Raw genomic sequence first — 26,234 nt, 5'->3', positions numbered from 1 at the left:
ATGGTTTCGTATTCGCGCGCTTTCGCTGAGGCAATGTGCGGCGTGCCGCCAAAAGCGCCATCTCGTTTCTCCAGAGCAAACTGCTTCGCGAAAAGGGTCAATATGGTCCGGCGTTCTGGTAAACGCCGGCGGACTGGGCAAGCTGCGTAGACGTGTGCGGCTCGACAGGTGCTGTCACGCCGTGGGGCAGAGCTGAACCAGACAAACACAGAGCTAACATTGAATCAACCAAGTAAATTCAACTTCGCTGCTGATGTTGGTGCTGATGTGATGCTGGTTGAGCTCTGCGTCACCAGGTGGCTGCACCATTCCGGCCGCTCACGTTTACGCCAAAGCCCCTCCGGTAAAACGCTCACTCGGCCTGCGTAAACCGGAGTACCGGACTAGCAAAAACTCTCTATTGTTGTCAGGAGGGCCTTATCATCAATTATGTAGTTCGGATGCTTGTTTCGTACTCGTTCTTTATTGAAACGAATGCTGTTTTGTATGTGGTATGCGTGATTACAAAGAATGTATGCAGTTTTAGCTTCATCTTGCTGAGTGCTTGAAGCCTGCTTAACCTCCGCCGCGGGTCAGTCCGGTATTGCACTACTTCCGGAATCTGCCCACATATTGCCCACAGACATGGACACGAAAACTGCCAATCAACAAAAGGCAAACAACTTCACTGTAAAAGGACAATGGACTTGCGGGGCCATGCATAATCACAGCCGAATTGCCTGTAATTGCATTAAGAAATTCACTTGCCTGTAGTTAAATCACACATTTTAACACCGTGCCCACATGTGATTTACCTATGTGAAACATTGTCACATATAATGCTTTGGGGAACTTGATGGAGACATTTTTAGCAAAGGTCGTACATTACCCGCACAAATTAAATTTCGTATGTTCATGAGCCACAATGTGTGGCCCATGGAGTGAAATACACTTGGTTATGGAAATATAATCTGTCTTTGCCTGGTTGAACTACGCGACACCAGGTGGCTGCGCTGTGGAAGCCACTCACGTTTCTCCTCTAAGTCCAGACGATTCATCATGGCAGTACAGGCATAAACGCGCATTTGCCCAAGGACATGGTGACAAGAGGCACTTTGACAAGAACATCACCAACATTAAGCTAGGTAATCTGCTCGAGCCCGCACCTTGCCGTCCGTCCTTCCATTAGCGCTGCTATACCCGGGCAGCACCGACTTGTACAAACCATTCCAGTTCGTGACCGTCTAGCAGGCGCCACTCTCTCAGATGTGCCAGGAAGAAAGAAAGCATTACCTCGATGACCCGCTTAGTTCTTACGAAATCGCCACTGCTGAGCATTATGTGGCCTCACTATCAACCCTCGCGAAGTTTTGACGGTACGCTTAAGGGAGAGAAATATGGCGCTAAGCATAGGTGAGCCGGCTGAGTGGTTCCAACGTCGTTGGCGCCACTTGCGACAACCGGCTAAAGAGCATTATCGTCTTTCCCATCGGGAGCCTTCAAATTGCTCTGTCACTAACGCCCCGGCAAGGAATGCGTTAGCCGCTGACGAGACTGTCTTTGCTGTATTTTCTTTTGTTCTTGCTGCCTGAAACGACAGCATTCAAAATTGCTAGAAAGAGGGGCTATTTACTAAATTAAGAGAGGTTTGCCTGACCGCCCACCTATAGCACAGCCCTCTCCAGAAGTATGTGATGACGTGTGAAGCAGATGCACATTATAGTAGGCGAGAGTGTCACGGCGACAGTGGTAAGTGGTGTCGCACCGTTTCTCTTTCTGAACCACGGCGGGTTCGTAAAGTGTAGAGTTGAATATCGCAGCAATGTTGTGTTTGCATCTGGGCTCATGTCTTGAATTACTGGCCACAGAAATATGGTTTTATTTGGGGTTTTACGTCACTGGCTCACAGGTATATTCAGTCCAGGAGGAGGAGCAAAAGTTTAAAGAAGAGACGAGAAAAGAAATAGAGAATGGAGATATGTTTGCCAGAAAAGCGTCCGGTCAGGTATACCCTACGCCGCAGGAAGCGAAAAGTGCAATAGGGAGAAGAGAGAGGAAGGAAAGACGTGGTTAGTGCGTACACGCGTGCACCTGTACCTTCCGTTCAGCGTGCTAACACGAAGGAGCTAGCAATAAACAAAATCCAGGTTTGGACGAGTTCGTGTATTCATAAGGTTTTCCAAGACCAGTTACCATCCGTCCGCCCGCACCCGTCCCGCCTTTGTGCGTTCGTTGCCCCGACCTTTTCGCGCTGTGTTTAGAAAGCCTGCTAGCAGAAAGTCGTACTCTCACTCATTCACGCCTTATTGATAAACTCTGGTAGTAATCGTCGTCACGGAGGTGATTAGAGCACAGCACTGTTGTTCTTGAGCGATTGAAATTCTTCCGATTCACAGCAGCCTCCCACTTAGCTGCAAGCTTCTTGTCTTGCGGGGAGCAATGGAACATCGTCACGGCCGCTGGTGTTCGTGCAACCGTAGGCTGCACAGAACGCCGGCATGATCAGCCCACCACTTCAATTGATGCTGCGCACGTCAACTAGCACTCTACATACACACAAACAAAGGAATGCAGGCTCGAGCGAGGCATATTATGACGGCACGCACGCAGAAACAAGCGCGGTCAGGCACGGTCGCGGAGGCTGCGAAGGAGCGGAACACCTGTGCTGACGTCACTACGGCGTGGTTTCCGGTCTCCACTCGGTATCGTCAGCGTCAGCAGCAGCGTGCGGCGCTCGACGGGGGGCGGAGCGACAGCGCAATATTAACCGGCGATTACGTCGTTCCTAAGTGAAAAATCCCGCCCAAAATTTCACGTGCATGGTTTATAAGGTTCCTGCATCAGTATATGAGCGCCTTATTGAATTCGACAGACTCTTCAGCTTCCCTTTAACACTGTCAGGTTTGTTAAGCATAAAGAAGTGAATGTAGGAGCTATAGTTTGTCCCGTGGTCTAGGCATGGTTGAAAGCTACTGTATATACTAGGTTTAGCTATAGTGTCGGATCAAAGCAGAAGCGTAGCTATTACTGCTCCAGTCGGTGGCTGAGTAACACGCGATCGCGCAGTGGGGGTTCATATTATCGAACGGCGCACTGTAAGGGTTGCGAATTTTGCGATTATCCTTATTTTGGTCGGTTATGAGGCAAGTGGCTGTGCCGCGAAGCGGTCGACATCCGTACAGTCTATACATTAAAAAATATATCATATTTTTGCTTGCCTGAGTCTTTGCTACCGTTTTTTAAAGGGCCCGGCCATGTTGAGCTGACAAGCGTATAGAGCATACAATGCGCGCTAACGATCGTATTTGCAAAGAATTACATCGCTAGGCGCCGCGATGTAATTCTTTGCAAATACTAAAATTTCAATCCGAACGCCGTTTTCCCTTTCCCTCACGGCGACCGCGCTCCAAGCCGGACGATGACGTACTCGTGTCCCTGAGCCTACGTACTGGTGTCCGCAGTGTGACGTCGCTCGTAGTGACACGCGACTGCGAGAGTTATTCAAGGCTGTTATTTGAGTGATATATTGCTTGAATTGACGAATTGAAGGTCGTACAGTCACGTCCATAGGTACCGAAACTATGCCATTTTTTACCGTGTTTCAGCGCGTAATCATGCTCTGTGATCCGCTTGTCCTGTTTCAGTATTCGTGTAGCGTCGAATTATACCACTAGTCATGTGTCCTTGTGCACAGCGCGCAAAATCGTGCGCTGCGCGAAACGAGACAATCACGACAGCTCGCGCGCCACGCCATCAGCAAATGTGCGTAGCGCAAAAAAAAAAAGAAAGAAAAGAAAGAAAAGGGACGAGAAGCAAAATTGAAGGTGGGGCCCGTGACGTATGTGTCACGCGATCCTCGAGGTCCGGTATGGGAGAACACAGGGAAGGAATTTCGCGTGCGGAGGCTAGACGGGGCGTGTGGAGAGTGTGTCTCGCTTGGCGGTGGAGCTCGCCTGCTGAAATCATGGGTTCGCGGCACTGAAATATTTATATCTCGGCTATTATTGAGCCGAGTTGAAAAATTTTTACTACAGAACGCTCCCTAGAGGACTCGTAACAACTTCCCGCGTATAACCAAAATTTGCTATGGGGCCTGGTGAAGGGCCCTTTAAGAATGGCTTTCTGGGTAGAAGACAGCCGCCGCGAAAAATACATTTTTGATCCTTCCTGTTTCTAAAAAAAAATTGTCTGCAGCTTGCTTCCGAGGGTCTGTTTACAGAGAGTTGTGAACTTTTTGGTTCGATTAAAGGTTTTTCCTTTGCATTACCGAAAATACAAAACCCATTTCAATGTAGAGGCTGTTGGCTTTGCGCGTCAGTTATGTTTAGGCAATTTCAGTTTATAGAGATTATACTGAATTCTTTATCTGACTAAAATTCACACTATTAGTATTACTGAGGATGTTCTCGCGATCACGTAATCTACAAAATGACGCAATGCACCTGTCAAACCCTCTTTGGCCCGCTTGTTACTGAGTGGCTGAGGGCATAGGCTAAGGAGAGCGCGAGCGATCAGCTATACGATAATGGTTCAAAAATCTTCAAAAAGTGTTTCGGGGTCGCTTTAGGAATTTCGCCAGGTCGACAAGGCCCTGGTATACCCCAACACCATGGCAAATATCTTATACCCACCACGGCATACATTATCCTAATCCTTAACATTGCCACTGAGAATCCTCCGCAACTTCGCAGGACATTGGCGAACCCCCCACCTCATTCCTCCCTATATTATGAGCCGTTCGATTCGACTTGAGCATGCCGATATCTTCTTGAACCAGCAAAAACAATAAACTGCAAACTTTATTATTCCCCCAAAATCTACGTGTTAATTGTACTGGCCAGTTGGGTTTCTTTTCTTGTGTGGATTTTTCAGCAAATGTGTATATGGCTAGGGTTACGTGCATTTTCGTTCTCCGCGAACAAAAACTGTCATCATTAATGGCTCATACCCCCGTAAGCATTCATGATCCCGTAAGCAAGCAAAAAAGGCAACGGCTCATAGTCCCGTAAGGCAGAGGCCACAAGCACTCAGCAAAGTGAAGCGAATAGTGCTTAAATTCTTCCTAATTACGCATACAACAGAAAGAACAGCATGTCGAAAACTGTCATCATCAATGGCGCATACCCCCTTGTCCAATGGCTCATACCCTCTTAAGCAAGCAAAAATGCAATGACCCATAGTCCCATGAGGTTCATGGCTAGTCACGTTGCGTGAATTAGCTGCGGTCCGACAGATATGTGCAGAGTCTGCCGGAAGGAAACCGCAGACTACATGCACATCTTGTGGGACTGCATTAAATATCCAGAAGACGCTAAATCAAGAACACTCCCACCGCGGCTCGAGGCAGCCGCGAAGGGCTACGACCGAGACGATCAGCTCTGGGCTGTCCAGCAGGTCCTCGAGGCGCTCGAAAGGCACGGACCCAGCGAGCCGGCAACGGCGAGCGGAGACCCGCGCCGAGTAACGGCAACTTCGAGGATGACGTAGGCCCTCGTCGGGGCGCGCGAGCGCCCATCTGCAGGCATAAATAAAGTTTCTCCAATCCAATCCAATCCAATGCGGTGGCGCTACCCCTGTTGTGGTTGTCAGTGATTTCAATGTGGATGTGACGGTACCGAAAAGGGAGCGGTTTGTGTTGCAGACATATCCAATGCGATGCCACACCTATCCAGCCCAACTGACCAGCCAGCGGCGTACGTGCATCGATTTGACATTATCAAAGATTGTGATTGCAGTTGCGAATGAATTAATACCACCGATCAATACAATAAATGACTGTGCGTACCTTTCGTGCGATAACCACTCTTCAAGACAATAAATGAGTTCATACTTTTGTTCAAAGTTATAAACGTCACCTCCGCGTCGTGTGCTAAACAGCTTCGCTGGTCAGCGACCTTCACAGAGTGGAATGTGTCATGATTTGTTTTTGTTGCTGTTGTGTTCGTCATGAGAGATAAACTCACACCTAGAAAGTACAACCAGGACAAAAAGTGAAGATAAAGGACTAGAAAGCAGTGCAATATTCAAATCGGTATCTTTTGGTGGGAGATATGTGCAACCAATCGGTCCAAACATACACATTGTTCGGAGACTTTTTCGTAATAACATTTGCTTTGCCTCGAAAAAGAGAATGTGGAAGTTATTGGACTCGACGGTCCACCTGAGGCCGCTCAAAGCAGGTGCATCGCTCGCTGGCAAGATAGGTGGATTGGAGACAGGCCGTGTTTAAGATAGGTGGATTGGAGACAGGCCGTGTTTCCCTGTATATGCCAGACGCTAACTCATTACTCGTACGCGTCGCTCATGATGCTGGCGTTCTCAGGCCGCATTAGGCGTACGGATATGAGGGCCGAGTTTCCATCGACGGGCTCTCCGACTGAGTAATGTAACCGGCGGCGAATAATCCACGTGCGTCTGTTGCCGAACGATATTAAGATTGGTCGAGTCCTTGCAGCATTATTTTTCCGGGCCCGCTGTGATGGCCACGCCCGTATCGTTCCTGTGAGAGGCTTGCGCGAGATCGATCAGACGCCCCCACAATGCCGCCAATGCCGCTAAGCGGTTGCTTACCGCGAGACTAACCCCGTAGGAGCGTCGCACGAACGCACTTACTGTGCGCACGCACAACAATGCATATTGCCTCCGGCATGCGTGAGTTCTGGACGGAAATCGATTACGGTGGCGGCGGCTCTGTTAGAGACAGGTTGCGATAAAGTTCCCCAGCCCATTCTGCCCTCGTCCACGAAGCGACCTAGGGATGATACGGCAACCGTTGGACAGCTTTGACATTGACTGGTGTTGGTCGATGTGGTTCATAACTTCATTGTGCCTAATACTCCATTTATTTTTTGGAATTCATAGGGTCTCATATATTTTCATGGATTTACTTTAAAGGAGCACTGAAACGATTTTGACGATTCTGTACAAACTTACCGAGTCGTTAGAGTAGGTCCTTCTGACCATTAATTGACTCATCTGAGTGCTTCGCGTAAAGCGCGTAATTTATTATAAGGTTTTAAAACTGTACATCGTGGCCGATCGCAGCACATCGCTCGGCTGAATTTTAAGCTGCCCCTACCCATTTGACGTCGCTTGCCCCAATGACCTTAGTAGGGCGAGCTATCCGATTGGCTGCCCAGGGCGCGTCATCAATAACTTTTCCAACTTTATGGTGAACGAATGTTGTCCGTAATAGTTAGAATGTTACTTGATTTGTTTCTATAAAAAGAAAGTAACAGAAAGGGAAGGCACAAGATCAATTTCTCACTATATTTAAGCGCTTCCGGCACACAGCAAGCATCGTCTGTTTGTGTTACAACGTGCTCCATTTTGACGAGAGCTCCGCGGTCAGAGTCGGTCTCAGTCTTTTCGTGAGCACCATGATTCGACTTTGTTGCGTTGTTGGCTGCAAAGTAGCCACTGGCAATATCTCAAGCTGCGACATCGTGTCCCTCTGCAAGGCAGCAGAGGAGCGGACTGGCTGCAGCGCATCGAACTGTCGCTATCCGATCGGAGCCAGGATATGCGCGTTTGCGGCCGTCACTGGAGGATTACTACCCCAATAGCATTTAGCGAGTCCGGTATTCGGGTAAACGCAAGCGCAAGGGGACATGGTCTGGCCGTTTGACCATGCCGTTTCACGATATGACCAGAAGCGCAAATGTGAGTGGTCTGCACGGCGCAGCCACCTGGTGGCACAGAGCTCAACCACACACAGTAGCAGTAACGAAATGAATTCTTCTTTGCTGCTGGTGTAAATTTTTCGCAGGAGTGTAATCGTTAACACGTTGTTTTTGTAAATGTTTAAAATGTTTTACACTTGGTTAGAGCAATATTAGCGCTTTGGTTGACTCGTTAAGCTCTGCTCCAACAGACGGCCGATTAGGCCCCTAACGTACGTCTGGGCTAAAGTTCCTTCATCAGCTTGAGTTTATGCCTCCACCCATCCGTCTAAACGCCCAGCTCGCCTGTGGTTACCGGAATAGACACGTTCGGCGCTCCGACAGAATGCTCGCAACGTACGCTGCTTCGATAGCTCTCGCTTGTGGTCGACTACCAAGCAGCTGGCGGAGAGTTTGAAGAGGCTTTGTGCGCTCGCTTTAGAGAACCGGAAGTCTACGAGACGACGTGCCATCATGACGCAGGGGCAGTGAAGGCGGAGCTTAGTCTCGATCACTTGGCGAACGAGTTGAGGAGAAAATGCATGACCATGGAGGAAGGTAACTTGTAATCGCCCGTAGTTCTCTTAATATGAGACGATTCACATAAATTATGGTGCGAATGATTAACTTTAGCTGTACCCTATGCGTCTACAAAATTTGTCCGAACCGTTTCAGGGGCCCTTTAACTGGTGTCACATTTTGGCGCGCCTCTCCCAATTGCGGACACATCTACAACTAGCCATGAAAAGAGAAGTGATGCATACTGCTTCCTGGTTACGAGTTCATGTATGGGCGCAACATGAATATAGCATTGTTGCTTTCATTTCAAATCGATTCGCTTTATTTGGTTCTCTTGACCGTTTTTATAGTAAGTCGGAGGTACGACGGTGGATGGAACTGGGCGGGGGAAGCTGAGGAAACGTGCCGATGGAAATGGCGCGTGCTCTCGGGCAACCAAGTAGCCCGAAGAGGTGGCAAAGAGAGGGAGGGGGGAGGAGAAGGGACCGTCACTCGCTCGCTCATTCATTCGGGCTACCCGCTTACATTGACAATTATTGTCGATGGTTTATGGATAACTTCTTTGTTACTAGTGAAGAAACTGTATAAATAACATTAACGCGTGTGCTGCTCTGTAGGGGAACAAGAAGTTCAGGGATGTGTGATACTTTCTATATCCTGCCATGAATCGAGCAGGCATCCCAGCCATGTATTCACGGTGACATCTTGCGTCATTGACGTCCATGTATGCAAAACATTACTTATTGCCCTTATTGCATTACTCCATTGCCGTTCTTATTAGAGCTTAAACCAATGCCATAAGAAAATGTCTGCTTCCGCCAGGTCGTCGACTAAGTCTGACCAATCCTGACATACGTGTGCTTTTTTGCGTGCTGCAACAGTTTCTAGGTATACTGCCACTCACACTCATATCACTGCTCGCACGTGTGTCGTCGTCTTCTTCCACAGCTGGCTCCGATGGCGCTCATCATACCAGCGTCAGTCTGTCAGTCCCGTCGTGGGATTAGCCGGGTGCGCGTTTTATCGCGTTTTGCTGGACCCAATAAAAGGTCACTCACTCACTCACTCACTCACTCACTCACTCACTCACTCACTCACTCACTCACTCACTCACTCACTCACTCACTCACTCACTCACTCACTCACTCACTCACTCACTCACTCACTCACTCACTCACTCACTCACTCACTCACTCACTCACTCACTCACTCACTCATTCACTCACTCAGCATGCTAGCGTTCCCACAACGCCAATCCCTCGGCGAAGGCACTGGCGTGACTAGCCTCCTGCCACACGGTGCGGTGATTTGAGTCTCAAATTATTTACTACAATATATGGCAAAATGAAAACAAGTGCAAAAGTGCACTGAAATTTCGTATTAGGGAGTATCGTAATCGTCGGGCATATTTTTGACCGCTGTTATGTACAGCACTGATAATTGTTTTAGGTGGCATGATATGTGTATATTGTATATTCCTTGTCATGCGCCCGTCTGGTTTTCTTCATATGTTTACCCATGTTTACGTCATGAAGTAATTATTGCCACAGCGCTTTCTGTCTCGTTATTCTGAACATTCGATACTATGCAATTACTATCTTGTATGCTCACTGTCTTGCTGGAAATTGAAAAATGTTGACAGTATCCTTAAGTGAGTAGCAAAAGTAAACCACCTTTGCTATATTATTCCTATTCCGAATATTTCGCTATAGTGGAAGCTGGTGTAGAATTGTGGCAGAGTGTGGGGTAACTCGATTGGTTTGAACTTCATGAACATTGAACCACGGCTTTCTCATGAACGTCGCAGTTACGTCCTTTCTCGAACTTCACGGGAGAAACGTACGACGTAACGGTGGAATTTCCAGTCATGCTCCAAATATGCCACGGCTACTCGTAAGAAGGAATGTAACTGCACAATGAGACCTCCCACCTGCCAGCAGGAAAGTCCATCAGGATTAGAGGTCGCACCGAATTGAAGGCCTGCAACGTTTGTGTCAGTGCACCATTCAATGTATCATCAAGAAAGGAAAACGTGTGGCTACCAGTTGACAGGAGATTACCCTTATGATAGTAGACAATGCGGTAGCTCGCGAGTGTCTTCTTTTCCTTCTGTCATCTTATTGTAAATTGAGGAGTCCTTGGCACGAATTGGCGATCTACCCTCAATAGAACGGCTAGTTCAATGTCAGCGCTCAGCCCTGTCACTTGTTGCTTTTCCTATACGCTTCGCGGGTGCTGTAGCTCAACTACGATAGACGCATTACTTTTCGTAAATCATGTTGCATATTCCTGGCGTCTAAAAGAAGTGAAAGTGTAAGCATAAAAGTAAAATGATCACAGAATGGACGAAGGTATAAATGAAGACGTGGCAGTGACGCAGGGAAACCTTTTGCGTTTGATAAAATTTTTGATGGACTCCCCGCTTTGCAATTCAATTGCTACTTAGCAAAACCTCGTTCCGACGGAGTTCGTCGCTTCCTTTTTTTTTTGGTTCTGCTTTCTTTTCTTGAAGCAAGTATTGCAGTCTACCAGTGAAACATTTATCGCGTAGTACTTACTTTCCTCCTCTATGTCATGAAATCGTTTTCCCCAAGTGGAAGAAACGACTGTAGAGAGAACATGAGGTGCCGAGGGGGAGGCCTCAGAACCTGACCGCCAAAAAACCTGCTATGCAAAAAAAAAGAGGAAATGATATCAACGAAAACAAAAAAGTGCCGAACGAATCCGGTCACGTACTGACGCAAGAGCATCGCCATTTGCGAACAAATGACTCACGTACAGGCAAGCGCGAGAAACGAGCCGTAAGAATCGTGTTTGAAGAGGCGACGAGACGGGCGTGATGGGATATATATATGGGAGAATGGAGGAAACGAAGGCTTCCCATCATTTCTTCAGCTGCAGTACTGTCTCCGCTTGTCATTCGCGCGGCATTTCCACCCGAAGTAGTGGCTTTCGATCGAGCTTAAGTGCATGCTCAAAGTGGATCCGCCTCATCAACATAGAGAGGCCCAACGAACGCGGATAATGTATGACAAGAAGTGAACGGCGTTGAAAGAGGAAAAAAAATAGATGTGGTCCTCCACGCTGCGATATTAGTGGTGAAGAAAAACGTACGCAGATTCAAAGCGCATGTTGGAATCACAATGAAGTGAAGCTCTCGTGAAGCGTCACTTCATATATATATATATATATATATATATATATATATATATATATATATATATATATATATATATATATATATATATATATATATATATATATATATATACGTATATATATATCTCTATTGCGAGCACGTCACGCGCTGAAGACGATGCCGCTGGCCATGGTAATGAATATATACAGATGAAGAAGATGAAGGGGTAATATAATGCTCACACAATTTGCCCCGCGCGTGGAAGCGGATGACCTGGTCGCTGGTTATGACGGCAAACGCCGTATGAAAGGCTTTAAACGCGAAACATGCGCAATCTCTGTGGCACGGCAGCGGCCGGCCAAAGGCAAAACAACTGGAGTGACCCGATAGTTAACTGACGAAGTCTGTTCCCGAACAATGTAGGGCCCGATAAAACGGTACTGAAATTTCTCGCATAAGCCAGGAGCGCGAAATGGGGTCCACAGCAACACTTCGTCTCCAGGGTGGAAGGAAACGACATGGTGGGATGCATCATAGCGAGTTTTGCGGTGCTGTTGACTGGCGTTGGGGTTGAGGCGGGAACGTTGCTGACACCGGGCAATGCGCGAAACGAACTGCTCATACATTGACGTGGACGAGGGCACGGGGACACCTAAGAAAGAAAAGTCGAGGATAGTGATCGGTTGACAACCATACACAAGGAAAAAGGGCGAGTACCCTGTAGTGCGTTGGATGGCCGTGTTGTATGCGAAAGTGACGAATAGTAGCATGACATCCCAATTGTGTGGTCAAGGATGATGTACATTGATATCATGTCGGACAGCTTGCGATGGAAGCGCTCTGTAAGACAATTAGTTTGAGGGTGGTATATGCAAGTCGTTTTATGGATGGTATTGGACGCCCGGAGAACATCGTCGAGAAGTTTAGACAGGAAGGTCCTGCCGCGGTCACTCAAAAGGACACGTGGGGCTCCGTGCCATAAAAAGATGGCTTCCAAGAAAAGTGCTGCAACCTTCCCGAAGATAGTGCGGCTGTTTCTGCGTACGGTGTGAAGTGGTCTACAGGTGTGAAGATGTGAACAGTGTTTACCGCCAGTGGATAATGGTAGCAGTCCATAGAGGTCGATACCAATGACTGCAAATGAGCTTCAGGACACGGGACAGGTTGGAGCAGTCCAGCCGGAGGTGAGATCAGTCTTTTGCGGTGCTGGCAGAGCGAACAGGAAGCCACGTATTTAGCTATGCTGGTTGCAAGTCCAGGCCAAGAGAAGCGGCTGCGAATTCGCTCATAGGTTTCATGGAAAGCAATGTGACCAGCCGTGGGATTGTCGTGAAAGGTTTCCAGTATCTGGGCCCGAAATGACCGGGGAACTACGAGAACCCAACCGTGTCCTTCGGCATGAAACACGTACCGGTATAACATAGAATTTTCAATCTTGAAGTCCTTCAACTGGCGACGGAGCCGAACTTTAGGTGTGCGAGATGACCCGCGAAAACGTTCCATAACGGAGTGGTAGTAGGAGTCCCTGCGTTGGCAAGATGCAAACGTATGAGAATGGCTGAGTGGGAGCCGGTCGAGATGTGCGAGTGAAGGGAATGCGGGCGATGCGTCCTGCGGTTTGCTCACGGAAGCTTGTTAGCAAGCAGCGTTTGAAGACGATGGTAGGAGACAACTAGAGAGAGCATCGGCATCCTGGTGTCTCTTTCCAGACTTGTAACCTCGAAGTCAAATTCTTGTAAACGAAGTATCCAACGGCCGAGACGTCTCGTTAAATTATTTAGCGCCGTCAACCAGCACAAGGCGTGGTCATCAGTAACTACCGTAATGTGGCGGCCGTGCAGATAAGGCCGAAATTTTAGGACGGACCAAACAACGGCGAGACACTCTTGCTCGGTAATCGTATAATTTTTCTCGGCAGTTGTTAGCGTGCGACTTGCATATGCAACCACACGTTCTTCAGAATTTTGCTGACGTTGCAGAAGAACAGCGCCGATATCGTGTGCGCTGGCGTCAGTATGTAGAAGAATGGGTGCGGTGTTGTCGAAATGACAAAGCACAGGTTCAGACGTGAGGGCACGCTCGAGGGCGTCTAAACCAGTTTGGCATTCGTCCGACCATGCGTAGGGAGCTCCAGAAGGAAGGAGTTGATGGAGCGGCGCCGCAATGGTGGCAAAATTACGTATGAAGCGCCGGAAATACGAAGCTAGGCCAAGGAAGCTACGCCAGTCTTCGGCGCGTTGAGGCCTGGGGAAGCGGAGGACAGCGGTAATCTTAGCGGGGTCAGGTCGAAGGCCCTCCTTGCTGACAAGGTGTCCGAGTACTTTAATGGCTTTGCTGGCGAAGGGGCACATTTTTGTATTCAGCCGAAGGCCAGCAGCTGAGAGGCATGTCAGCACTTCGTCGAGGCGCTGCGAGTGCTGATGGAAGGTCGACTAAAATGTGATGATGTCGTCAAGGTAGCATAAGCAAGTCTCCCACTTTAGGCCCAGTAGTACGGTGTCAATCATCCGCTCAAATGTGGCGGGAGCATTACACATGCCGAAAGGCATTACGTTAAATTCGTAAAGTCCATCGGGTGTGGCAAAGGCAGTCTTTTCCTTGTCTGCTTCGTGCATGGGGATCTGCCAGTATCCGGAGCGTAGATCAAGGCTGGAGAAATACTACGCGCCTAGTAATAAATCTAACGCATCATCGATTCAGGGCAGTGGATACACATTTTTGCGGGTTATTTTGTTCAAGGCACGGTAGCTTACGCAAAATTAGCCTATTAACGGTCATTTATTGCGGGTTTTGCACGCATCACCTCACCTCTCACCTACCTAACCAGAGAAGGTGTCACGTTTGCGTGGGGCGAAGAGCAGGAGGCGACATTTAACGAGTTGCAGCACCGTCTACAAACTCCTCCTGTTCTTGCCCACTTTGACGTGGACGCGCCGACAATGATCCACACCGATGCCAGCAACGTGGGTCTAGGCGCCGTCCTTGTTCAGCGGCAAGACGGCGCTGTGCGAGTCACCGTTTACGTGAGTAGAACACCGTCACGTGCCGAGTCGAACTACTCCACCACAGAGAAGGAATGCTTGGCTGGAGTATGGGCAGTTACCAAGTTCCGCCCGTACATGTGCGGCCCATCGTTTCAAGTCATAAGTGACGACCATTCTCTCTGTTGGTTGACTAACATGAAAGATCCATCTGCACGTTTGGCACTTTGGAGCCTACGGCTTCAAGAGTGTGAGATGACAGTGGTCTATAAATCGGGAAGGCAGCACTTAGACGCTGACTGCCTTTCCAGATCGCCGATCGAGTCGTCAGGCGGAGATGATGGTGAATACGCAGGCATTTTGGGAGTTGTTGATGCGGCCACCATCTCAACAACAGCAAGAGGACCAGGAGCTCGCTTCACTAATTGATTTCTTAGAAGCCCAAAAGCCCATTGTGAAATTTTCAGTGAATGTTTGGATGTTATGATGCAATTGTTATGTTGTGGTGACGTTGAAACGAATTCGTGTCCTGAACGGGAGTTACTAGAACAAATTCTGGCTGAAATTAAAGGGTTGAATACTGATGTGACCGACCTAAAGGCAACAGTTGCTAAGGTTGAGACTCTTGTGTCAAGATGAAGATTCACGGCACCCCTTACGCCTGGGATGACGTGAAGAAGCAATGTAATGCAATGTTATGTAATTTATCAGCAAAAGACAGACCCGAACGCAGCTGTAACTAATGCGTTTACATCTGACTGACGTCACCAGACGCGCAGGCTTCACTTGCTCATTATTAATGCCCGTAGCCTTTTAAACAAAAGCGTTGAACTGGAGTAAGTTTTGACCGAACACGAGCCCGATGTAGTGATAGTGACTGAAACACGGCTCTACTCCGAAGTCTATGACCACGATATCTGTCCGCCGGGGTACAAAATGATGAGGACCGACCGTAGCAGCCGAGGTGGGGCTGTGGCGATTTTCATTGATAGCAGACTGCGGTATAGAGTATTTGAGTATCCTTTAGATATAGAAACAGCGTGGTGTAAAATTTTTTGGGGGTAAACTAAGTTGTTATCGGTGCAGTGTATCGCCCACCTGGGACAAGCGCAGCAGCTATCGAGAGACTGAATGATTTCATGCATTGCCTGCGTGTACAACACAAGAACGTTATTGTAGCAGGTTATCTTTATGTTCCTGGACTATTGAGGGACAGCACGTTGCTTCGAAATAGGGAATGCGAGTCTGCCACCGCACTAATAGAAATGTGTTTTTCGCACAGTCTTCCCCAAGTTGTCAATGAATACACTCGTGTCCAGCAAGCCAGCAAATCTGTCCTTGACCTTATATTTCTGAGTAAAAACGTGTTTGTCCGGCCACACAAAGTTGAGATTTTCCTGGAATTTCTTATCATTCCATTGTTGGCATAACACTGACGTTGCAGCAAAATGGAAATATATCCAGACGTGTTTCGACTTACAGGGTCTACAATATGGCCGATGATACGGCTATACTTGACGAATTCGACATTTCTTTTGAACGGTTTTAGGCGCTTTATCTTCAACAAAATACGCATATAAAGAAATTTTGGCTAATCTTTAAAGCCCTTGTACACAAATGCATAACCCAGTTTGTGCCCTTGAGGGTAAAAAAGAAACATGTGCATAACCCCCGGATATCACGCGAGGTTATCCATTTGAATAGGAAGATACAACGATCCAAAACAATGTACAAACGTGTGCGTGATTTAGATCTGTTAGAACAGATTATTGCGCTCAAAAAAGAGTTGAAGGATAAAATAAGAGAGTCGAAACAGAAGTATTTTACTGTTACAAGGCCAAAGTTCCTTAAAGGCTCACCCCAGAAGTTCTGGAGGCACTTTTCAAAAGACAAAAAGGCAATCTCTGAGTTGAGTACGACTCAAGGCTTTGTTACTAATGGAGAGGATATTGCAAATGAGCTTAACAGTTTCTTCTCCAGTGTCTTTACTACACACAATGGCGAAGTAGACGACTTTTGCGTTTCTCGTTGCTTCTTTCCTCTAGGGGAACTCCAGCTTTCTGAGTGAGGTATATTTAAACTATTGCTCAATCTAAAGCAATGTAAATCGTCTGGACCTGATGAAATTCCTAACGCATTTTTAATGAGGTATTGTTGTGACGGAGACGTCTCAACGCTGCCGCCACTGTTGCGAAGGAGGATCCAAGGCGACGGTGATTAAACGAAACATTTATATGCAGTATGTACAAGGGCGTTACATGAACGTCCCAGAGGCCGGGGCATAAGGGACTCGCACTAAAGCGTGCGGTGAGAAACGGGAGCACGCCTCTGCTTGCTGTCGTCGTCGTCGTCCCGTGGTTCGGGCTTTTATAACCACAGGAGTCGACGCAGTTGCCATCGGCTCGAACCTCCAATCAGGACCCACCACGGGTTACTGTGCGAATTTCGACGAATGGACGAGAGGCACCTGCATCAGGCGATCCCGGTGAAGTGGTTCAACGGCGCCGCTCCGGCGGCGCCACCGGATGTAAACCGAACACGACCCGCCGTCGGGCCGGGCGAATTCGTTCGGCGCCCAGCTTCAGCCGCATGCCGGCAAAGCGAACCTTTGTTGTGAGCTCTAGCACAACAGTATGCAAAGTGGATGGCCAAATACCTCTTAGTTATCTTTCAAAAATCACTGTCGTCGGGGGTTCTACCTGACGACTGGAAATTAAGTAAAATAATCCCCATACCAAAAGGCGGAGATTCTAAATGTGTTTCCAACTGCAGGCCTATTGCACTAACGTCAACACCATGCAAGATTCTTGAACACATTGTCTTCAAACACATCAGAGAATTTCTGACGAGCAAACATTTCGTCAGTGAGTCTCAGCATGGTTTTCGTAGCGGCCTCTCGACAGTGACACAATTTGTGGAAACAGTGCATTTCATCTGTGAAGTGCTAGATCAAAGAGGCCAAGTAGATATAATTGATGTAGATTTTAAAAAGGCATTCGATACGGTTAGTCACACGAAACTATTATTGAAGTTAAGAGTCGTGTTAGGTAACTGCAAAGTTGTCCAATGGATCGAAGCTTTTCTAATAAATCGCCGACAGTTCGTTAGTGTTAAAGAAAGCCAGTCTACAGTACGTGAGGTTGCCTCCGGAGTGCCGCGGGGCTCTGTGCTTGGACCCCTGCTCTTCCTAATATATATCAATGACCTGATAGCAGACCCATCAATTCAAGCCAAATTATTTGCAGATGATTGGTATTTTCACTGAAGTAACCTCCGCAGCTGATCAACTTCAACTTAATTCTAACTTAGATCAAATACATGATTGGTGTAGGAAATGGCAAATGTCACTGAACTTGGAAAAAAGTGTATGCATGACAATATCGAACGAACACGCCCCTTTACAGTTCAACTACTCCCTATCGGGTACCCCACTAACTCGAGTGACAGAATACAAGTACTTGGGCGTAACTTTGACTGCAAATATGAGTTGGACGACGCACATTGACGATATAGTAGGCAAGGCAAATCAAAGATTAGGATTTATTCGACAGACTTTCATACAAGCACCCGCAGAATCCAAACTTATCGTATACAAAATGCTAGTTCACCCTATATTGGAATATGCATGCGAAGTCTGGAATCCGTACGACCAATAGAAGGCACAAACATTAGGTGTGCAATGGCGTGCGTTGCGCTTCATTTTTTCCAAATATCGAAGACAAGTCTCGGTGTCACCGCTTTATGAACAGGTAAACCTTCCTTTATTTAAAATGCGAAGGAAATGGAAAAGGCTGAGCCGCTTTTACAGCATTATACGACAAGAAGGGGGGTTAACCGAGGGGCCCGATTTTTATTCGTCATATCATAAGAAGCCAACGAACACTGACACCAAGGGCAACATAGGGGACATTACTTGCGCTTAATAAATGATATAAAGAAACGATGAATTAATGAAAATTAAAGTGGGTGAAAAAACAACTTGCCGCAGGTGGGAACTGAACCCACAATCTTCGCATTTCGCGTGCGATGCTCTACCAATTGAGCTACCGCGGCGCCGTTTTGACTGAGATGCCGTATATGACAGTAACAGGGATGCCGTAATTGTGGAGTCACCGGCGGAATAGTTTCGGTACCACGAGGCTGTTTAACGTTCCTCTAAACTTATAAATGCACGGGCGTATCTGCACTCCACTGCCAGTGAAATTCGGCCACCGCGGTTAGGAATGGAACCCTTGTCCTCCGGCTCGGCACCGGCACACCCTGTAGGCACTGAGCAACTGCGGCGGTTTTCAGTACCTTTGTTCTGTAGCGCTGACTTGACCGGGACGTCCAGTTGATCATGTCCTATATTTGAATGCCCACATTACGAGCGCGTGGTTTAGAGCTGTAGCTCCCATTGCCTGGTTATGGCCGTTCTTTATAAACTGGAGTGCTCTTTCGTATACTGCAATCAAATTAAATCCTGCGGATTTTACGGTCGGAAACCACGATCCTATTATGATGCGCGCTTTAGCCGAACACTATCGAATTAATTTTGATCACTAGAGGTCCTCTAACGGTGCACTCAATGCACGGTACACGGTCCTTTTTCATTTCGCCCTCATCAGATTGCGTCCGCCGAGGCCAGGTTCGAACCCCAGAGCAACCGCGGTGGGCTTTTCTTATATTGTAACCTGGTGACTTTCGAAATTTGGATGTCTTGCGCAACTGTTAGCTGTACTGCATATTGTGAACGTGCTCGCAAAACATTTTACCTTGAAGAATTGGCGAAACAGAAAGAAATATTTAGTTGATGGCTACACTGCCGTAGAGTTAGCGCAGAAGCCGCCTCAAGATACAGACGGCGTGCATAGTACACCAATTATGGGAGTTTCGCGTTTCACAATCCTAAACATATATTTTTTTTTCGCACAAGTGCTCTCCTCTTGCGATTGCTCCCTTGTAACGTCCACATGTTGAAGTATTATTTTTTTACGAAGGTGAGTGTACGCTTAACATATGCGTACTACGGTTCTAAGAACTACTGTGTTATCCTTCATGGCTTAGCTCGTAGTAAAGTGCCCCCGCGGCGCTGGCAGGCTCAATGAGATGCCGGCATGGGGGATTCTCATGGGAATAAGCCGACGTATACCATACTCGTCCCGACCTTAAGCTTGATCGTGGATTTTTTCAACACTGCCGGGTATGCACAGAGAACGACACTCGATGCTACCAACTTATTCTTTTTTTTCGCCTTTGGCGATGCCGTCGGGGACGCAGATGAACAGCAAGCTTGTAGACGAGACGTCGTATTACGAGAGCTGAGAAGCCTGTATGCCTGTTTGTTGAAATGCTTTACAAGGTGGCGCTAGAACCCTAGTCTGGAGAACGAATCGCTGTATGAGTCTTCGTGCTGACATCAAAGGTTAGATAGCGGCCGCCAAGAAGCCTCTGCAACGTCAAGTATTATTGCGAAATTCTCTGTCTCCTTCAACTTTGCCTGTTTTCTTACCTTCGTGTTTACACTCCTTCTCTTTTTTTTTCTTATCCCTTTTCCTTTCTTTCCTTTTTTCTTTCGTTTAAAGAATGGCATGCTTTGCGAAGGCTTGAATGCCAATACAGTGCACGCAGTGTTTTATGGTATGTGGCGGAATTTTTACACAAGCCAGCCTGTTTCACCCCACGGTTTCCTTGCAGTACTGCCTCGCCGATTTGAACGCCCCATTCTGGAGCGCATTTTTATTCCAGCAATACGCAGCTGTTTTCATTTCGCGACACATTGCAAACAAAGCTGCATTGAAGTTCGACAACCACAAAGCCGCACCAATTTGCATATCTGGTTTGCTTGTATGCTTAGGCTTTTCATTTTTCTCCTACGTCCCCATTGTGAAGCTCGTCGAAACTTCAGTCGTTCATTTGCCTCCGCCGTTCTCGCCCTTAATATTTTCGCGCACCACTTTCAAACACCCCTTTAGAGAATTCTACAAGATAAATTTCTGATGCCTGTACCTTTCTCGCCATTTATGTTTTTTTTTTTTGTTTTACGTGGGCAATATCTTAAAGCGAAGCTTTCTATTTCTCACTGATTCGTCCGTGAGTGCCGAAAACGCACTGCAGGAAAGCCAACCTACACATCTGCATAGAACACTACAATTTGCATTCGCAGTACCTCGCCAGCGTCGCCTGGCCGGCCGGTCTGACAACGGCGCGAATCGATTAGCTGAGCAAGAGCAGCGTATGGGCACAAAGTTCACTGGAAGCGCAAGTTGCATCAGCTAGGAATGACACCAACCATTTTGCTATTAACTGCGCTTCCCTTCTCATCGGAGACAGCATGTGCGTGTGAACACGGGATCATTTTAGAATCTGGGAAAAAAAAGCTGTCAACCATTCCACTCTGTGAACATGGAATGGCAGCGAAAGCTGACGACGGTCAAAGTTCTCAAACGAAAAGCAACGTGTTTTCGCTGCCATTCCATCTTGACAAACTGGAATGGTTGCCATTTGTTCGTTCAGCATTTCGGGAACGTTCTTCGTTGGTGGTCGTTTCGCGCCGGCGCCGTTTACATTCTCATTGCTGATCCCTCCGGCGCTCCTCGGACGCATGTTGTTCTTCGGGTGTACGATCTATACGTGTCCGCCCCATCGATAACGCAGCTGTTTTAAGCGCCAATACCTCTCCTGCTTATATACTGCGATGACCTTCACGTCACGCTATCTTTCATGGCGAGAGTTTAGTCTGTTCCGCATTTTGACATCTGCGCCACCGCACTGCACCCGTACGTGATCACACACAAAGGAAACAATGGAACCCATTGTGTATGGGTTTGTTAGAAATTGCTAGGTCCGTTTCTATTGCCGGACGACAATAGGTAGCTATTGCTAAACGGCGCCGTGGTAGCTCAATTGGTAGAGCATCACACGCGAAATTCGAAGGTTGTGGGATCGTTCCTCACGTGCGGCAAGTTGTTTTTTCATCCACTTTCATTTTCCATTAATTTATCGTTTCTTTATTTCCATTTATTAAGCACAAGTCATTTCCCCTATGTTGTCCTTGGTGTCCGTGTTTGTTGGCTTCTTATGATATGACTAATAAACGACGGGCCCCTCGGTTAACCCCTTTCTTCTCGTTTATTACATAACAAGGCTCTCGAATGCGGCAACATTGATGCCTTCAGGTAGCGTGTGTGGGTTTATTGACCGGTTGCCTTCACCCAAAAAGATCGCGTTCTCGTGACTCCTGCGGCAGAAAGGATGTTACACATCCGCTGCCAAGGTCTGTGAGTGATGGCGCTGGCTAACACTCCCAGGGTTCTCCAAGGAAAACATAAATACCCAAGAAAGTGGACGAGTAAACGGCGCCGCGGTAGCTCGATCGGTAGAGCATCGCACGCGAAATGCGTAGGTTGTGGGATCGTTCCCCACCTGCGGCAAGTTGTTTTTTCATGCACTTTCATTTTCTATTAATTCATCGTTTCTCTATTTTCATTTATTAAGCACAAGTAATTTCCCCTATGCTGTCCTTGGTGTCAGTGTTTGTTGGCTTCTTATGATATGACTTATTGAATCGTGTAGCACGCGTACGATATTCTACCTACGGGATGTGGGCTACTGGTTTACTGCGAAAGCCGGCTCTGCCAATGTTGCAACACAACTGCACTCTGAGAATACTGGACTCATCGAGCATTTAAAATAACGTCGAATGCGGTTTATTCGGTACAATAGCCAAGAGCATGCTGTACTCAACCATCACTTCGTCAAATACTACTTTAAAAGTGCTTCAGCATATTCATAGTTGGCCTGAATCCGTCCTGCCTTTTATGCTGTGTTCGAGATTATGTCCAAGAGGAGCAATGTTGCCAACCTACTGATTACTTACAGAAACAAAGAAACGTCACGAAAATATTTCAAGTATACGCAAAGTACGCGGATGCCACCAGCAAGTCGGCGAAATACACTTGTCATGAAGCTAGTTATTGCGGTACGAAATATCTCACTCTTAAGGCTGCTGCATTTTCCCATGGCTTAAACTTTAACCCTTAAGGCTGTAAAAAATTGTTGCACACGGCAGCAATCTCAAACTTCTCAAGCACCAATTATGACCGCATGGTACGCCCTGGAATAGGGGCGCTATAACGTAAAGCTATTCCAAACTTTTCTATTACAATTCCACAATCACTCCTCCGCGACTGGTCAAAAACTTGTTTGAACCACCCCTCCTTCGTCTGTCTGTAACGCGACGTCACGAAAACCGCGATAACTCCCCATCTGGTATGACGCGTACACACTGATTATGCATGATTTGACCGAAAAAAGAAAAACAGTTCTCTTTCTGATTTGACGCCTTTTCGCCATTAGCCCCCGGCTATTGGTCAAAAGTTTTCGCGCTGCACCCAATTCACCTGCCTGTAACGCGATGTCACAAAACCGCGAAAGCTCACCGCGTCAAAGTGACGCGTACGCATTAAAGATGAATTAATATGTCGAACAAAACTGAATTTTTCTCTGAACAGCCACAGGCTGCCCCGTTCCGAAAGGAATAAAAGATGGCTGCCGCCGATCACTCAGGCGCTGGCAACTCGCACCTGCCGGAGAGCATGGGCGTATTTGCGTATAATAAAACTTCTTTCGTGACCGTGTAACGTTTTCGAGAATTTTTGGCACGTTTACGACCTCATTCTGCCAACTCTTCTTTGCTGAGGAACCGTTTTAGCGTCATTCTTAAGCTTCCGTTGCATGCCGCCACGATTGTCGACGAGCCACCGCAAGCTACGTAAGAGAAAGCGTGCCAATCGCAGACGCCGGCACCACCCTCTTCATCCGGTTATCGATGTTCATTGCACTGGCTCGGCCCTATCGAATCCCTCTCCACTTGTGCATGCTCCTCGCCTCTTGTCAGCCAATTTGATACGACAAGCCGCTCACTGTAGGCAATGTTTTTCGTTTTTAAAGCAAACAAAAGTGACCTCCTATAAACGACGAGAGTGTTTGATTGGTCTGTCCCGACAACGCTGCGGGTCACCGCCCGACGCTTGCATCGGCGGTTACGCAAATTAGACGTCAGGACACTGGAATAAAAGCATATTGGAATAGTTTTACGTTGTAGGGGCCTAGATTTCAGTTTTCAAGTTTATTTATTTATTGTGCGCGTACATGAAAAATACATTCGTGACCTTACAGGAGGAGGTCCCAGAGCGCAGGGTTGTGTGTGGACCTTCTGTCAGGTCATTACGTAAAACATAAGTGAAATAAAACAGCAGTTTTACAGCAAAAAAAAAAAAAAAAAACGTTTCTAGTAGTCATCACAGACAATTACAACGCAAGAAACATAACGCCGAAGCAGAAAACAAAACTCAAACGAGATCATCGAAGGTATGTTGAAATGGGGACTATTAGATATTGATAGGAAAGCAAAGTAGTACTTTTTTGAACTGGTTTAATGAATACACTTTTTTAATACGTGGTGTTAAGTTATTCCAAATTGACAGTTCAGTAAACGCAGCTGTCGGCCTTCCATAATTAGTGTGTATTTTTGACAACAATAAGTTTTTGTTACAAGAGCATCAAGTTGAGTTTGTATTTACTGGAAAAACACAAACACAACTGCACAGGTATTAGCACAAGTATTGGAAAGTGATATCTATGAAAGTGTACTTCATAGAATTTTCGTGACGGTTGTTTAGTGTTTAGCAATTTATAGTCGTTATGTTTACGTGCCGCAGAAAGCCACCGGAAAATAATATTTGTGCAGAAACCATCAAAGATGATTGCCAGTGTAAGTAATAGGCCGAACGAATGAACGAACAAGCGAGACAGAGCAACAACGACAACAACAACAAAAAAGAACGTTCCCCTGCCGATCCCGACCATCGACAGTGGTCAACCACGAAAAGGGCCGAAAGATCCAAAGAAAGCTATTCGCTTTAAAAATTAATATTTGTTCCCATACACCATTCGACCTTGCCCCTGAAAAGTACGGGTATTTGCCTCGGGATGAACGAGCACCTCTAAGGGTAAAAAAAAATTTTTTACTCGGTTTGTTAGGCGCAATGTTGATTGAAGCACGCGTGGGTTGCACCATAACATACGAATCTCAACGTACTGGAAAATTGTAATAGGACCCAGGTAAACACGAACACTAATCCGGCCATATCTCCGCTCCTTTTGTGGCGCGCTCATTCGGAGACGCGAGCTTCTGGCGCTTTTTGGTTTTGCTCGCCGGGCAGAAAGATGAAACGAAATGTTTCGCAAGAGCCCCGACGGCTTGGTAATCTCGCGCACACGGAGCGTGGACGTTCCTACTTTTGTGAGCTTAACGCGATCCGCAGCGGGTGTTCGCCTGTCCCCAATAGACGGCTTGCTCTGTCAGCTTCCCGCTACGAGCCCTCTGAGGGATGCGAACGCCCGTACATTCCTTTTTTCATAACGGAGCTCTCCTCTGAAGCACTTCCTTTTGTGTGCGTGCCTTCTATTCTTTCCCTCGGCGGTCGTGTGAGCTTACGTGTGCTTTTTTTTTTCTTCTTTTCTCTGTGACACTTTTCTTGTTGCTCGATTTCATCATGTTCCTACTGGATGCCTTCTGTTTCATTCGATACCGGGATCGTGATGAAGTACACCTTTTCAAGAGGTGTGCTAGCCTAATTGCGTCTGGATTACTGGTGTTGGCAATCGGGAGCTCGTGAATGCATTAGGCGTGCTGGTGGTTCATTTTTGCGCTAGTTGTCTTATGTCACTCTCGGCTGCTCAGACATGATAGAATCTCGCACTTGAAACTTTGAGCGTGAAGGTATGGATTCTCAATAAAAGTAGGTAGTGACATTCATCATAGACTCTAAAACTAAACAAAATGACTGTTAATCTTGGTCACTGCAAAATAAGAAAATTGCAAACCTTTGCTGTTGAAGAAATGCCCCCTACTGGGGGCTTTTTGGTACAACCCAGTGCTTGGGTAGTTCCAAGTAATGTTTGGGATGACCGGACAACCCCTCTACTAGATATAATAGGAGACTCGCATTCTCACTTGTGGAGGTCCACAAAGGACTCTATTCATGTCGGATTCGAACCCAGCCTTCAGTATTGGTTCTATATAAACGATGCGCGAAAGAACGAGGCTACAAGCAAAGAACCACAACGACATCGTTGCTTCCATTCTCGTATTATCCCGCATAGTTTAGAGTCGCGCACCTCTACAACGAATATATTTACAACAAAATAAGGTGTATAACGAAGAAATAATTCTGTCCCGGGGTTCCACTGTGAGCTGTGCGATGCGCAACATTTATAACGAAGTGAACCTGTATACCAGTGATTTCGGAGGCGGCAAGCCCTTTGTTATAAACGCATTCAGTCTTACATTGAATGCATTTTGACTTGCCCAACTTGCAGTCGTTCATCAGTACAATATTCTTTGAGAACGCGAGCTCACGACATTACTAGCGCGTTATAACGTACGACTAACTAACAAAGTCTAACCCACCGTCACTTACTTCATTGCACTTAGTGGACTGATGGAGAAGCAGCACCGCTGATTTTGGACATCTATGCAGAAGAGTAGGCCGATCCTGCTCTTACTCTGTATATAGGAGAGTGTGGCCACCCAAGATGGTGGCCGTACTGATAACCGTCGGCGTAGGACAATTGCCAGTGCAACGCTCGCGTAATGTGGATGTTATGGGTTCGTATCCCACCGGTGGGATGTGATGCTTCCGTCCACTTAAATTTTCCCCTTTTTTGTCATTACTTTTTGCTTATCAATTGTAAACACAGTTAATTTCCCGTATGCTTTCCTTGAGAGAGAGAGAGAGAAAGAGAGAGAGAGGGGGCTCTTTATTAGAAAAACAGAGAATTTTGCCGGCGCGTATATAACCGCTGGCATGCTACTCTGTATAGGGATGGGGAATGGGATTAAAAGATTCCAGAAGAGAGTGGGAGAAAAAGAGGATAAAAATAAATATGAAATGTCCGAGTGGACCCGAT

This window comes from Dermacentor andersoni, chromosome 6 (genome assembly GCF_023375885.2).
Source record: "Dermacentor andersoni chromosome 6, qqDerAnde1_hic_scaffold, whole genome shotgun sequence".
NCBI classification, from domain to species: domain Eukaryota; kingdom Metazoa; phylum Arthropoda; class Arachnida; order Ixodida; family Ixodidae; genus Dermacentor; species Dermacentor andersoni.
This window is presented reverse-complemented; position numbering follows the sequence as displayed.